Below are 15967 nucleotides of genomic sequence, written 5' to 3' on the forward strand. Positions count from 1 at the left end.
GCACTGATCTCACACAATCACATCGCTCATTATCACATTTGGTAAACGGCTTATGCATGTTAATGTAGCTTTGACATTTCGGTGCCTGCACCGTGCACAACACTGAGGGAAATTTGAGAACATTTCAGTATCAAGAAAACGAAAATTATAAGGTTATTTATTCTCTTTTCCTTTCCTCCTTTCACAAGGTGAGATCTCTCACAAGAGGAGACCAGATGCTGTCTTCTCTGCACACATAATAAATACACCACGTGCATACACATACACACAAACGCCCGTACGACACACTCAGACAAAAACACACAGACGCACAAATCAATGACCAACACTTGGACGTCCCACAGAAACTCGCCCTCCTCTCATCCTCAGGATAAAAGGGGAGATAATGCATTATACATTTTCTCCTCTCTTCAACTGCTCGTTATAGTACAGTCAGAGCTTCTGCCTCAAAACAGGTCGTTTCTAATGAGATGAAGCTTGCTACATAACGCCAGACTCAAGTGTAACTCTGAGAAGATTTTCTGGGTATGTTGTCTCCTGCTTGTCCCATCTCGTCTAGATGGCGATGATGTTCAGTCCCAGTGACCAAGTGGTTTATTGCAGTTTGTTTGAGTGCAATTTTTTTTTTTTTCTGAATTTTGCTTCTGTAATTTCAGATTAATATTTATGACTGCAGCGAGCAGCGCGCTCATTATTTATACCACTTTACAGTTGAGTATATAGGCTGTCAGGATCTCTTTCTCGTTCCATGAAATGCACTGATGAGGTGAATCCAGGTAAAAGTCATTAATCCTCACTGATTTATTACAGTAAGTCTATACCCATCACCGACGCAGATAAAGAGAAGTTGATGAATCGGGGAAGGATTTTTAAACTTTAGGGATTATTAAAATTAACGTTATGCAAAAGGACTTCTGCTCAGTATCAGGGATGTATGATTCAGTTCAAGTAGAACTCAATACTGAGTTCACTTTTCAGAACATTTCATACGCTTGCAGGAGCACAACTGCATACTCAGATCAAATTCAAACCAAGTTTTCCATTGGTGTGACATGAAATGCATTCACCCCCTTGAGAAATTCTATGAATCAGCCTATCATAATAACATATTAAGGCTGGCTAACACCATCGTCTCTGACCCCAACCATGTTTTGAACAGTGAATATCAATTGTTACCATCAAATCGGAGATACAGGGTTCCACGATTTAATAAGGTTAGACTGAAGCACTCTTTTGTGCACCAGTCAATCCTAAAACTACATATGGGGCCTAATCCCAGATCACATGTACGTTGAAGGGTTCTGAATATCGTCTTCTGTGATTGTAATGTTTAAATGTATGTATCTTTGTTTCGTGGCTTTTATCCTTTTTGTGATGTTGCAAATGGAGCTGCTGTGATGCAAAACAAATTTCAGACAAGTGGCTGCTAGATTTGCTTCACCCACCAGCCAAGAAAAACAATATTGAGTGGCTGGTAGATTTTTGAACCCACTAGCCACTAGTGGCAGGTGGACAAAAAAAGTTAATTTCCAACACTGGTCTTTACCCAGTGGTGGAAAGTAACTTTAGTAGAAAGTAGATTTACTAGTACTGTACTGATAAAGTACCCGAGTACAATTTTGAGGTACTTGTGCTTAAGTATTTACATGTTATGCAACTTTATACAATATAGAAATATTGAATTTTAACTCCACTTCGTTAATTTGACAGATATAATTATTAGTTACACTTTACCTGAGTATTTCCATTTTCTGCTACTTTATACTTTTACTCCACTACAATTCAGAGGCTCCACAACCTTTATTTTAGAGATGTCACGAGAAACGATATTTCGGTACCAAAATTGCCAAAATTCTAAAAATGTGACGGTACTTGTTTTTCTACTCTACTGGTGCATTTTCACAATAAGTCAATGCAAAGATTCAAACAGCCGCAAATTTGGGCCTGGTGACGCAAATGATTCGGTGACAATCTGTCATATGAAAATCTATCATATGTGTATAAACAATAATGTTACTGCCGTACATATGCCTAATTTAGATGACGTTACTTTGAGTTTTGATGGAGCAGCTACAATGTTAGCAGAGCATAACCCTGATCGATCCGATCCGTTTATTAGTCCATACAAAATCTTCTCACTATGATTCACCATAACAGGGAATTACTGGCAGACATCTTGAATCATGGCGCTTCAGTTATACGTGTGATTTTCGTTGTACTCAATCATCTTGTCCCTCCAAGACGTTGATGAGGTGCAGAGAGAGTCCGACTATCGGTTCATACATTGCAACTGTATGTTTGATGGTTTTGAGAAGTTGCGTCTGAAATCAACTTTTGCCACTTGCAGACTGTTAGAACAACACTTCCTAGAAGTTTATACAAATGTCTATTATAATAGTCCACTGCATTATACAGCTGCTAGCGTGCACATTTCAAAGTTGAAACAGGAAGTTGTTTAAGAAATGCAAACAAACGATGGAAATTCATTTTTCTGTGCATGGAAAAATTCTTTGAAACTGCCGTATTTCTGTTGGTAATGACTCTCTTTACTCTTATGTGATCCCATAGTACAGTCAGCCCTCCTTAATGCAGTTTAGTAAAAGAAGCATCTCAGCTGTCCATACAACCTCTGTTGTTGGAGTGCACTGAGTAGCCACGGTCCTAAGCAGAGCCGTGGGTTCAAAGCCTTTGAACAGATTTGGCCGGTAAATACCTTGCTTAACTCCACAGTAAACAGATAGATTGGATAGGGCTGACACTGATCTCGTTATGTTGTGTCCTTTTGTAGGAGAAGCAGGATGAGAGCAGGATTGAGTTTAGAGCTCGTTAATAGAGCTGCATGAAAGCCTACTGCGGGAGGTCAGACAGTTTTCCTTTTCCTTTACTTTTGAGTCATAGCACAACATTTTATACTTTGATGTTTGAACTGAAACTGGTAGTCATTTCCATTTGATAGTATTAATGCTTGTTGTGACACAGGTCTTAAAAGGTGCAGAGGCGTATGGTGTTATTTGCACGTTACAAGCTGTTGAGGTCTATTCAATGAATGGCACTGTGAGTTTTATTTCTCTGTGAGTGTTGGTGATTTTGATGTAACGCAAAGACCATTTTAACATCTTCCTTATTTATTTTTTTAAAGGGAATGAATTCGAAACAGTTTAGTTAGTACACCCCTTTTATTTGTGAGAATTTTATAAAATCTGGGAGTTCTGTACAAACTTTTCTTTTTGAGTTTTTGCAACAAATGAAGTTGAATTCCACGTTATGCCTGTTAGCAAAGGAAGCACTGCATTTGGAGCAGAATGGAGCAGATGGTAATGGTTTTATAACCTGTAACCTCACAATTTTGACCCCATTTACACTTATTGAATCATGCATCTTTGGCAGATCGGATAGCTATCTGATCTAAAAAAAAGCTAAATGTAAATGCATGCAAGACGGATTGAAATCTGGAGGTGGTTTGAGATGCATTCTAGCCACATGTTAAAATGGTGTGACGATATCCGTCCCTCCAAGACGTATGCGTAATCTTTACTCCTCCCATAGTGTAACTACGTCAGTCAGTAGTCTGTGGAAATATCCACTCACTGTCTGATTGTCTTAACTGTCTCTGCTGTCACGGCACTTAAAAATTACAACAGAATTACACTGAAATCGTCTCCAAGAAGATGAAGAGGGTTAGAAAATCAGTGGTGGTGTGTTTCATATTGAATACACAGGATGAATAAATTAATTAATAAATACCATACATATACAGTAAATAACCAAGATGTGCGCAGTAAAAGGATATATCCTCACTCTTTCTAACTTCTGATCTCCTAAAGGTCATGCTAACCTCAGCTGCCCTTGTGCCTGATGCTTTTTCGACTCTTATTACCTTAATCAAACTGTACGTTTTTGAGTAAGTATGAATGCACTTGAATATTTTTTAGATTGAAAGTTTATTCTTGCCCTGGCGAGCAGTAGTTTATAAAATAATCTCACCACAAGATCCATTTAGTAGCTGTTCTGGAGCTTTCAAATCGTATCACACAATGTTCTTCCTCAGCAGATTGAGTTTGCTCTGTTGTCATGAAAATGTATTTGTTTAAATTTCCATTTTTTCGAGCACTTTAAAGCCCTCCTCCAGTGTATTTTGTCATTTCTATGACATTTCATATTTATTTGTGTCATTTCCTGACTAAGTTGAGTAGCCACACTGTTTGCCATTTTTTTGACAAATAACTTAATTTTGTGCTCAGAGTAAAAAAAGGTTTTTGGTAAAATGGGAATATGGCGTATGATTATAGTAGAAGCTGCAGGTCCTACGTCCTCCTCCAAGCTGCAGGCACACTCATGCCCGTTTGCGTCTTAGCAGCGGTCAGTTTGTCTTTCTATTTAGTGAAAACAATAGAAAAGTCCTTTAAGAGAAATAAACAATCACAGTACATCCCGGTGCTGGTGGACTGTGCACCTCCAAGACGTTCCAAAACTGCATTTTAAACGGCGGACCACGGCAACATGAGTATCCGTCCTCCTGTGCGTTGTGGCTGCAGTGCGGTGGTGCGGCTCCTCGGTGCAGCAGCAGCCAGCAAACAGCCGCCTCGCCAGGAGCAGACGGTAAAGAAGAGCGCGAGTGAGAGAGAGTCAGCGTGTTATGCTAATTCTTGCCTCATTTTTGGTCTGATAATCAGTAAATTAATGTAAACTGGGTTGAAAAACAATGCAATCATGGTAATGAATTATGTCTGACTATTAACCACACTACCATTCTGTGTTTGAGAAAGAATGTTAACCAATAAACAGGAAGTAACACTGGCTGGAGGGGGGGCTTTAAGGACTTCTCATCCATGTTGCCTAACATTTTAAGACCGAAAGTTGAAATGGTTCTTTGGAAGTTTGGATGCAATTCTTCCTTGTCAAAATATAGAGCCTACATTACCCAATATGCATCTCCAACACTAACAGCTCTGTTGGAGATTCAGGTGTGTTATGCTGTAGTACAGAGGTCTGGTAACCTCACTTCTTTTTAACTCCTCACCTCCCGATCTTTTTCATTTTCAAACTTGTAGTCTTCAGCCCCAACCGACACTGACTCAAGTCATTTATCAGACTTCACGCAGCTCTCTCTGGAGCCACAAAAGGCTTTATACAACTTTTTTCCACATATATAGTAGTACTCCCTAAGACCTGTAAACAGTGTAAAATCAGCCGATTTCCCATTTAAAGCCAACATGGACAAGAAGTCTGCAAAAAAAATTAAATCTACAATGCAATGACAACTGGGCAACTTCCTCTGCTGAGGAGGATTTTGTGATATGATCAACAGCTACTAAATGGACCTTGTAGTGAGATTGTTCTGTCAAACACTTGAGGACTTTCAGAGCTGTGTTATTATCCCTCAGAGCAGCCCGATGCATTCCTCAACATTATGGATATTTTCACATGTACACACGCACACACACATTTTGCTCGACTGAAATCTACTTGAACTCTGAGGGGATTAAATGCAAGTGAAATCCCCTGGCGGGGTTTAAAATCTGTGTTTGTATCTCCAACTCCTTCTTAGCTGTCAGAATGGTTCAGTAGATTCGGGAGGTGATTATCCATGCGGCCATCCTCTGCCACCTCTTCCCAGACTCAAACTGCTCACTTTGTTTTCATCTGAACTCGGAGGGGTTGTGTTGTCATTTTTATGTAACAACAAAACTTTATTCAGTGAGATTTGACATGGATGAAACATTGATGGCCCATTTAAAAGGGGTTTCAGACATTAAGTGCTTTTTGTTTCAACAACCACTGTATTATCCACTGTTCCATGTGCTCCCTCATCTTCTTCTGTTTCTCTGGACTTCTGTTAGTTCACTAGCCAGTCAGCTAAATTTGCTAAAAAGCTACAGTGTCGGAAAAGACATCTGCTAATCCTGTCACTATGTCTCTGTAACCCACTTAACTGGACCTTGATCTTGATTCTTGATTTACACATTAAAAAACATACAGTATATTGTACTGTATAATCACAGCTAGTTGCTTGGAGAACAGCTACAGCAAGCCTACACATTTTAGGGACAGATAGATTTATTAAAGGGTTGGTTCACCTCAAAACAAACAAAAAAAGACATTTCCTTCCACTTAAGGGGGATTTATAGTTTTACGTTAAGGGGTTACGGCGTAGCCACAGAGCCCACACATGTAGCCGGTGTAGGCTACGCCACAGCTAACCTGCACCTCCTCAACAATATAACTACACATCAGAGTGACATCATCTACGAAAATTAAGGCGATAATAATGCGTTGAAGCAAATTTGTTTTAACGCCATATATTTCTTTAACGTAACTTCAGATTTTTAGGTTGTAGCAGGTTAAGGTTTGAAACTAGAGTGAAGATACTGGCATCATATGAAACTACAAAAACCTAAGGAATCTATTGGAACCCAACCATGTCATACTAGCTTGTCAAGTAGGAGGTTACATAATGTTCCAAACTTGCGCTAAATTTTGGGAGGAAAAACTGGCATGGCTATTTTCAAGGGGTCCCTTGACCCCCGACTTCAAGATATGTGAATGAAAATGGGTTCTATGGGTACCCACGAGTCTCCCCTTTACAGACATGCCCACTTTATGATAATCACATGATGTTTGGGGCAAGTCATAGTCAAGTCAGCACACTGACACACTGACAGCTGTTGTTGCCTGTTGGGCTGCAGTTTGTCCTGTTATGATTTGAGCATATTTTTTATGCTTAATGCAGTACCTGTGAGGGTTTCTGGACAATATTCGTCATTGTTTTGTGTTGTTAATTGAGTTCCAATAATAAATATATACATACATTTGCATAAAGCCAGCATATTTGCCCACTCCCATGTTGATAAGAGTATTAAATACTTGACAATCTCCCTTTGAGGTACATTTTGAAGAGATGAAAAATATAAGTTTAATTTGCGATTAACTATGGACAATCATGCCATTAATCATGATTAAATATTTTAATCGATTGACAGCCCTAACAAAAATACAACGTGAAGACAGCAAGAACTGTGATTGGTCATCTTAGTTTGCTTATGTTTTCTCCTACAAGTTTCTAATGCCAGTGGAGAGTTTGGATAGTAAATACAACATTAATCAAGATGTCTTTCGGCTCAATTACCTGCTCCTCTTCCACTGCTAGAAGCCGAAATCTCACACATAGATACAGTATCTCACAACAAATCAACCAAAAATGATCTGTGAAGCTACAATAGATCCCACTAAAGACAAATAAGAAGGAAAGGCAGAAAGAAAGCTATGCCATTTCTTGGCGCTGCTCTGCTCACACCGGACCTTTTAGTCTGTTCCAAACGTTTTAAAATTCATTCAGAATTTCTTGAAGTGACTATAATCGATATTATTTTCATAATAACACTGCATCAAATGACAATGTGGGAACAATGTGACAATAGCCAGGCTTTCATTTAAATGTAGCACAATGTTTTAGAAAAAGAAAATGAGAATTTCTGTGCGTTTCCATCCTCTGTTGTTATGCGAATATTGTTGGTTCATCGAGATGAGCAGTAGCGCATCAGTATTTTGTATATCAACTAATTACTATTCGCCTAATTTATCTCGATCATCTACCTGTTTCAGCTGTACTTTCGACAGTATCGCATGGCTTTCTTCAGCGAATGAAACTTGCACAGGTGTCACCATGTGAGCTAAGAACTGAGACAGAGGTAACAATCTCCCCAGCCATATACGACCATCTGTTATCACATGACCCAAGAACTTCACTTGATGAAACCTGAGCTAGTATCATTCGCTGACAGTTGAAATCTCCGGGAAAAGCTACTAAATGAGTTTAGAGTATTTTATCACACGAGCATTACAGTTATCATCAACAACTTCTGCGTTTCTGTGATTTGAGTTTCCCTCCTGTTTGATCTCCTTCAGTAAAGGTTGTGATGGTTTAGATGCTGATTGGCTAAGGTGGAGTGGAGACAATGAGATCACTACAACTGGTTGGCCTCTGGGATGCAGAGAGAAGAAGAAGAAGAAGAAGAAGAAGAAGAAGAAGAAGAAGAAGAAGAAGAAGAAGAAGAAGAAGAGCGGGCGAAGGAGTAAAGAAGGAGTGGTGAAAGGAACAAGAGATAAAAGGACGACGGGAGGGAAGACAGACGGAGATAGAAGGGAAGGAAACTGTAGCTATTGTACAGTGTGCGTGTGTGCGTGTGTGCGTGTGTGCGTGCGCGTGTGTGTGTGTGTGTGTGTGTGTGTCCGTGAGAGACAGAGTATGTGTTGTGTGTGAGGGGGGCAGTGTGTAAGAGAAGAGCAATAAGGCCGGGGTTCTTCGAGGAGACTCACTCTCACTGTCACATCGATCAGACTACAGCATCACACACACACATACACACACTCACGCACCAAACACCCCTCCTGCTCTTTCTGTGCTCTCATTAGTGCCGTTCTGGAAAATAAAGCATGGAAGTAAAGCAATGAGGCTGTTCTTATTTAATAAACTGTTTTCAGAATAGTTTTGGGAGAGTTAGATGAGAAGATCGATACCACCCTTGTGTCTGTACGATTAATATGAAGCTACAGCCAGAAGCTGGTTAGCTTAGCTTAGCATAAAGACTGGAAACAGGGGATATCAGCTTTCCTAGCTCTGTTCAAAAGTTTAAAAAAAAAACACCCACCTGCACCTCTAATGCTCTCTATTTAACACATTACATCCTGTTTCTTTAATTTGGAAGTGTTCAGTACAAACAAATCTTTAACATAGATTCTTCCAACCGAATCAGTAGCTTTTAACAGTGGAGTAGAGCTGAACCATTTTGAAAAAATATGTAATTGCGATTATTTTGACTGATATTGCGATTGCGATATGAATTGCGATATTAGAGGGAATGATCATTTTTACATCATTATACTCATTTTCATTGAAAAGCATATTAAAATAATCGTAGTGTGATGTTTGCTGGGATCTGTACCAAACAAAAATGTTTTCTTCAGTCTGTAGAATATGATGTGTAGGTCAGGACGTCTCTGCAGCACCACAATATCTCATTTAAAATGGTATTTTGACACACATTTCACCTTTAACAAATATTGATTAAGTATTTCAAATCTTGCGATTTAAAAATTTGCAGTAGGCCATATTGCCATTTCCATCAAATTGTGATTAATTGTGCAGAACTACAGTGGAGCTCAACACACTGGTGATACAGACAGTAGCCTAAAAGACAGCAAAAGCCTCAAAATACTCGTAATGTGATAACACTGTCACAAATACTTGATTGCTGAGTTATTAATCTTATAAACAGTGAATTCATGGGCCTAGTCTGGTACTGAACTGAACGTGACAGCTTGAACCAGCAACAGAGTCTACTGAATGTATACTGAAGACGGTTGCAGCGGTATGAACGGTGATGCGTTCACCACAGTTGTACATACTGAAGTTCATTTGAACGGTGATGCAATTTAGAAGTTTAGAAGTTTCTAGAAGTTTAGAAGCTTAGTTTAGAAAAAAAATGAACTAAATATAAAATCAGTGATTACAAATCTTTAAACTGAACAAAACGATTCAAATCAGTCAATTTCGACAGAGACAGGCCAGCCGGTCCCTCTCCTTCCAGTTTTTATCTTTAAGCTAAGCTATCTGGCTGCTGGCTCCAACTTCATATTTAGTGGCTTCAATCTTCTCATCCAACTCTTAGCAAGAGAGCAAATAAGTGTGTCCAGAAAGGTCTAAATATTCCTTTTGAACTAGATAATTTGGCCCTTAAAGCCTGAATCGTCTGCTGCAGCTCGCAAACTCTTAAAAAATAGACTAAGTAGGAAATTCAGAAATAACAGCGTCAAATTTAAAGATTCACACAGGTACACGGGCTTATGCAAAAAAACTGCAGAGGTAGGTACGAGCGTTATTTATAATGCAATGACAATATGGGTACAGAATATATTACGGTTGTTGTCTTTGTTCTGCATCAGCTCCTGGGAGGAGATTTAAAAAGGGGGCAGGGTAGATGTAAAATAAAGGAGGCTGGTATTTTCAGTTGAAAGGAAATGTCTTGTCTCTCAAACGTGCACAAAATATTTAAATAATCACAAACTTACATACACATTCATTTTATGGGCGTACACACACACACACACACACACACAGAGGCCTACAGGGTGTGCCCAGCATCAGCGAGAGCACTCTGTGCCTGCTCTCTTCCTCCTGGTGCCCTTATTGGTTCCTGCCCAATCCGGCCATCCAATCACATCAGGCAGAGCGAGTCTGTGCATAGACTTGCAAATAATCTGCAGTTTTACAATAACACCACCACCATTATCTCGGTTTCTTTCTACGTTTGTATCGCACTCTGTTATCCTCCCAAAAAGTGGTTAATGTAAATTTTTCTGCCAACATCTTACAAGTAACTTAAATCATTGTACCCTTCCTTTTGTATACTACACAGTATATATCTACATACAGTACACCCTATATCATATGTACACATTATTCTATTTATGTAGTTTGGCAAAAATGCATCTGTAAAAACTGTTGTTGTTTTCCTGAGCCTGTCATTTAGTAGAGTAGAGGCTTATAAAGCTGTAGTGAATTATTAAGCAGGGTGAATTATGGGGCTGGAGCGAGTGAGCGAGAGAGGGAGACAGAAAGAGAGAGAGGTCTGGACAAAAATAGGTCAACCTAGCAGTGGCAACCCAGGGAAGTAGAAATGATTCTCTCTCTGAGGAGGAGCTTTATGTGTGTGTGTGTGTGTGCGTGTGTGTGTGTGTGTGTGTCAGGGGAGGCTGCGTATTTGTCAGCAGCTCATGGTGTAATGCTAATTCACATCCTACAACAAAGCAATTTAAGAAGAAAGGTCCCCCCGCAAGCCATGAAGGAGAGCTAAATGTCAATACACAAGTATTGTCCGAAAATTAAGTATACTCTGGAGACATCAGCACGCACAAATAATTTGAGGTGTGACACAATTTGCATTAATGTAGTTATGATATTTAGGTCGTTTTTACAACTTCCATCAACCTCAGTGGTGGAAAGTAACCAAGTACATTTATTATATTTATTATATAAGTTCTTTACTTAAAGGACCAGTGTGTAACAATTAAGGGGATCTATTGGCAGAAACGGAATTCAATATTAATAACTATGTTTTCTTCGGTGTATAATCACCTGAAAATGAGAATCGTTGTGTTTTTGTTAGCCTAGAATGAGCCGTTTATATCTACATAGGGAGCGGGTCCTCTCTTCACGCAGTCCGCCATGTTGCACCGCCATGTTTCTACAGTAGCCCAGAACGCACAAACCAAACTGTTAACCTTTCCTGCTTGGGCCAGAGTCGATAACGTTACTCGCTCCTGTTGTGTGGCCGCCGCTCTCTCTTTCTTGCTGCGAATAGATCCCACGAAATGTTACACACTGACCTTTTAGGTAAAAATTTGAGGTACTTGCATCTGACTAAAGTATCTACTTTATACGTCTACTCCACTACATTTATTTGACAGGTATAGTTACTAGTTACTTTTCAGATCAAGATTTTACATTAAAGATTCAACCAGTGGTTTCCCAGTCTTTTTGATTTGTGACTCCTATCAAAAATCTGTGTGTAGTCGGGGTTCCTTGTCACACTTCACATGTCTATGAGTTGATAGCAGTTCCATCAAAGAGAAATTTCCCCTCTAAACTTCCCAGAGGATTTCATTTAACCAACCATTCAAGGCCCAAAGAGGTTAAATTATCCAAAAATTTTAAAAAAAAAAGAGCAAAGATTACAGAAAAGTCCAACAAATGTAAACAGATTAACGTAGCAGAACTGTGTTTGATCTTCTTTCCAAATCATCTTACAACCAGTCAGATTTATCTTGTGACTCTTAGAAGGGGCCTGAACCCTAGGTTGGGAACCACTGGATCAAACTACCAAACTGTTTATAAAGTAGTTCAAACTTTCTCCACCTCAACCAGCTACAACAGGAAAATGCTACCTACACATTGATGCATCAGCATTATCAATCTAATCATGTGATATATGTCATAGGGGCCCTTTTTCTTTGGAACAAGTACTTTTACTTTTGATACTTAAAGGCAGAATGAGTAGGATTTTCCTAAAAAAAAAACTAATTTATAGACTGATACAAAAAGAATCCCTCTCAGTTATCACTTATGACCCACTAGAAGTGTGTGTCTGTATCTGCAGAGACCCTGCAGCCCTCTGCCTGTATTGTCTTTTGTTTTCTTTTCATTTTGCTGTGTTCGGGATGTTTAGCCTGGGCATGTAGCCCCCAGCCACAGAGCACAGAGCGCAGGGTGCGAGGGCTGGACTCTACTATAAAAACGTAGTAACCAAGTGCCAGATCGTAAGCACGCATCCTAGAGGAAGCTACGAAAATGGAGGACGCGGCGCAGAAAATTGCAAGGTGAAACACCATGCGAACAAAGCTTGTTCCAAAACGAGAGTTCATCTGGGGTTGGCTTTCACCCGCTGGCGAGCACCGTAACCCTCATTGAGCCGAGGCGGGTTTGCAAACCGCACCAGACAAATCCTACACATTCTATCTTTAAAATATATTTAGCAGATAAACGGGACATGCAGGACTTTTATATGTAATGGAGGACTTTTAGAATATCTGAGTACTTCATACACCGCTGCCAACCCCATGGACACAGTATACTGTATATACTGTATACAAAATATACCGGTCTTGCTCTTGACATAGAAGGTGTGATGTGTATGTGAAGGTTTATACTGTCAATTAAAAACACAGAATTCGATAGATACAGATAAGTAGAATGATATGCTTTAAACCTAGATTTAAACTTCATTCTTTTTGATGCAGTGTTCATTGAAAATAGTTTCTATTTTGTAGGACTACTCAGGCAGATGGAGCTGCTCCAAGTTGCTCTAATCATCCCTCAATTCAATGAGGAACTAACAATTCAGCATTTTAATCAGAAACAGCTGAAGTGGTAAAGTTGAACCAGACGTTTTCAGATATCCAGATCTTCTGATTCTTCAGCGATTTAGAATTAGTAACATGTGAGTATTCAGTGTAGATAACTAAATCAGATAATATGAGCCATAAAGAGCACTGCTCCAGTACTACTGTAAGAGATGGCAAATCACAGAGTTTAAAAACTCTGTTGCCTGTGCTACTAACGGCAGGCTGAATGTTAGATGTTATAAAACATAAAATGATTTATTTTGTATTATTTTGTATTTTGAATCGGTACAGCACCACAGTGCAGTGTGTGATCCTAACTGCCAGCTTTAGATGGTATTTTAATTGAAGTAACAGTTTATGAGGCTCATGTAGGATTTTGTGACTTTCAACACATCTAGAGAAGGAGGATGTGAAGTACAGAAGGAAACACAGGAGGAAAGAGGGTGTATGACATGACATAACATGTATAGGATGTATATGGTTAATCTTTTTAGGTTGTTTTAAACTTTTTAGATAATGACAAAACTTTGAAGTACACTCTTGTATAAAATCATTGAATGCAGTAACATTAAGATTTCCCTTAACTGGAGCTTTGCCTGGCCTTAAACATGAAAAACAGCCCCAGGCCAAAAGTACACAAACGTATGTGACCATACTTTTGAATATATCATATAGTGTGATTTTATAGTGAGAAAAAAATACCTCCAGAACAAGTGACACCTCATGAGCTCCCAAAGGGAAAAAAGCTCACCTGCATTCACCTTATCAGCAAGGCTGCAGCTTCCATTGAGGACATCGAGGTCAGTAATATCTCTGGAAATTTGGAAGGTTGATAATGGCATGAAATTCATATTTTACAAATGTTGGATTTTCATATATTTTTTAGAATGAACTTGACAGCAGGTCATAATGTAGGCAGATAACATTTACAGAAAGTTTAACTGAACAGTTATATGAATAGATAAACTGTGTAATTCTTTTAAATCCTCAGGAAAAGTTACAAAGTTTGGTTGGTAGAGAGTCAAAACATTCTCAGGTGGGTGGAGTTGTGCTGGAAAATTTGGACTGATGACCTCAGTAACCTTGGCTACAGCCCTGCTCATTCATGTACCAGTACTTCATATAAATAAGAGATCTTCTGATACCATTTTTTCCTTCCCGATACCGATTCCGATACCTGAACTTGCAGTATCGGCCGATACTGAGAACTGATGCGATACCAGCGTGATAAAAAAAATATATAGTTGTCTCTAGTAGTTTGGGGACAGACGATTCAGAGATGAATTTGCGACCTGTGCCTCGGCTCCAAATGCTCCATTTAGCAGCGAAATCCCACGTTTTTGACCACCGATGGGTTGGTCGCCCAGAACAATGAATTCCACAATTTTGTCGGTTATTTTCGTCGCTTTTGGGCTATCTTTGTGGAACTTATCTTGTCGTTGGAATGCGGTTTCCTATGTTTGCCGCTGCGGTTCATCCTTTTTTCTTCCCTTTACCTTGGTGAAGTCGTCGCGCTTTTTCTCGTGATGCGTCTTGAAATGTTTTATAAGATTGCTGGTGTTGAAATTGGCAACACTAGTGTCCCCCCTCAAGACAGAAGCCTTACATACTGTACATATCACCGTTTTACTCGTTGGATTTTTCACTGTGAAATATTGCCAAATGGCTGACATTTTCCTCGCTCTGACTATTACACTCTCCACTAGCACCGCATGGTACTGGATCCCGAATTTCTGCCAGTATCGGACGCATTTTCGATACTGGTATCATTAGCGGAGTAACTCTAATAAAAATACATGCATTTCTGTAATATAACATACATTCATTGCATTATTTTCCAAATCCAGTCATACTGCTCGGTTCAGGTCTCTGATTTACCGTCTATATATAATCTGCTGGCTCCTATAGCTGCTGCTCACATCATAATCCTGCTTGTGCTATACTGCAGCACAGACAGAAGCAGTTCAACGGGAGTTCAGGAGAAGACAGGAGTAGTTTTTTTAGTTTCATACTGTGATTTTACTCTGTTATCAATTTTTTATCATCAGTGGAAAAATTGTCCGTAGAGGAAGAATCCGAACGTCTTATGAGCCGTCCGTCCTGTGGGGAACAGATCCACCAGTTGTTACCAAACATCTGAGGGTGTTGCCACCGAGCAGAGTGTCACCCCGCCCTGTGTGAGACCGAGTGTGTGTGGAGGGATGAATTCTGTGTGTTTGCATGTGTGTGTTTTTATGAACACACCTTTGTGTGTCTGCGGCTATGTGTGTGCGTGTACTTATGCGATGAAAACACACACTTCCTTATCTGTTTTCTGTGAATGTGTGTGTGTCTGTGAAGGGGTGAAGAGGTTTTGTGTGTACGTGTGTGTGTGTATGTGTGTGTGTGTGTGTGTGTGTGTGTGTGTGTGTGTGTGTAAAAGTGAGAGAGAGAGGGAGAGAGAGAGAGAGAGAGAGAGGAGAAGCATGACCTACATTTGGCAAAGCTCATCGTATGAGCATGAAACTGCCTAACATCACCCCAGAGCTCCTCAGCACAGAGCCACGCGATTGGCTGCTTTCAGCTCCAGCCTGACAACAGCACTGGCATCACCCAGGGGGAGGGGGAGGGGAGGGAGAGAGAGAGAGAGAGAGAGAGAGAGAGAGAGAGAGAGAGAGAGAGGACATAGGGAGGAGGCACATACATTAAATCCAAAAGAAGAAAAGATGCAAATAGATGATTGGATGGAGAGAGAAAAGAGACAGAGAGTGTGAGAGTGAGGTAAAGGATCCAATTAGAGACAGCGATGCTTATGAAGGTGTGTGTGCGTGTGTGCTCTTGTATTACTCATATTTTAGGGACAAAATGCTGTACATAGTCACGTATGTTTTGTCACCACCCGTTTGGCGACAAAGAGCTGGTTAGGACTTGTTTTTAGCCAGGCAAGCAGCATGGCTCTAGGGATGGCAATGTCGGACGGTCGGTGGGTCGGTCCACCACTTTTGTCCAGACTGAATATCTCAACAACTGTCTGATGGATTGCGTTGAAATTTAGTACACAGATTCATGTTCCCCACAGGATGAATCT

At 39.9% G+C, this 15967-nt stretch overlaps 1 protein-coding gene and 1 long non-coding RNA gene across 12 annotated transcripts in view; one reads left to right on the plus strand and one right to left on the minus strand.

Annotated features, from left to right (window-relative positions):
* Positions 1-15967, plus strand: part of nhsb (Nance-Horan syndrome b (congenital cataracts and dental anomalies)) — a 73398-nt gene that overhangs the window by 22037 nt on the left and 35394 nt on the right. The gene's annotated exons all lie outside the window — the stretch shown is intronic.
* Positions 1-15967, minus strand: part of LOC141758283 (uncharacterized) — a 55980-nt gene that overhangs the window by 3502 nt on the left and 36511 nt on the right. Inside the window, exons 6-7 of one of the 5 annotated variants that reach the window (XR_012591855.1) lie at positions 15375-15482; positions 14901-15000 (exon numbers count right to left, since the gene is read on the minus strand). The exons of 3 other annotated variants lie outside the window; for them this stretch is intronic. This is a non-coding gene — a long non-coding RNA (uncharacterized LOC141758283). Of the gene's footprint in view, positions 1-14900; positions 15001-15374; positions 15483-15967 lie in introns of those variants that run through there. One more of the 5 variants, XR_012591856.1, reaches the window with a different exon arrangement.

Source organism: Sebastes fasciatus, chromosome 2 (assembly GCF_043250625.1).
Source record: "Sebastes fasciatus isolate fSebFas1 chromosome 2, fSebFas1.pri, whole genome shotgun sequence".
NCBI lineage: Eukaryota > Metazoa > Chordata > Actinopteri > Perciformes > Sebastidae > Sebastes > Sebastes fasciatus.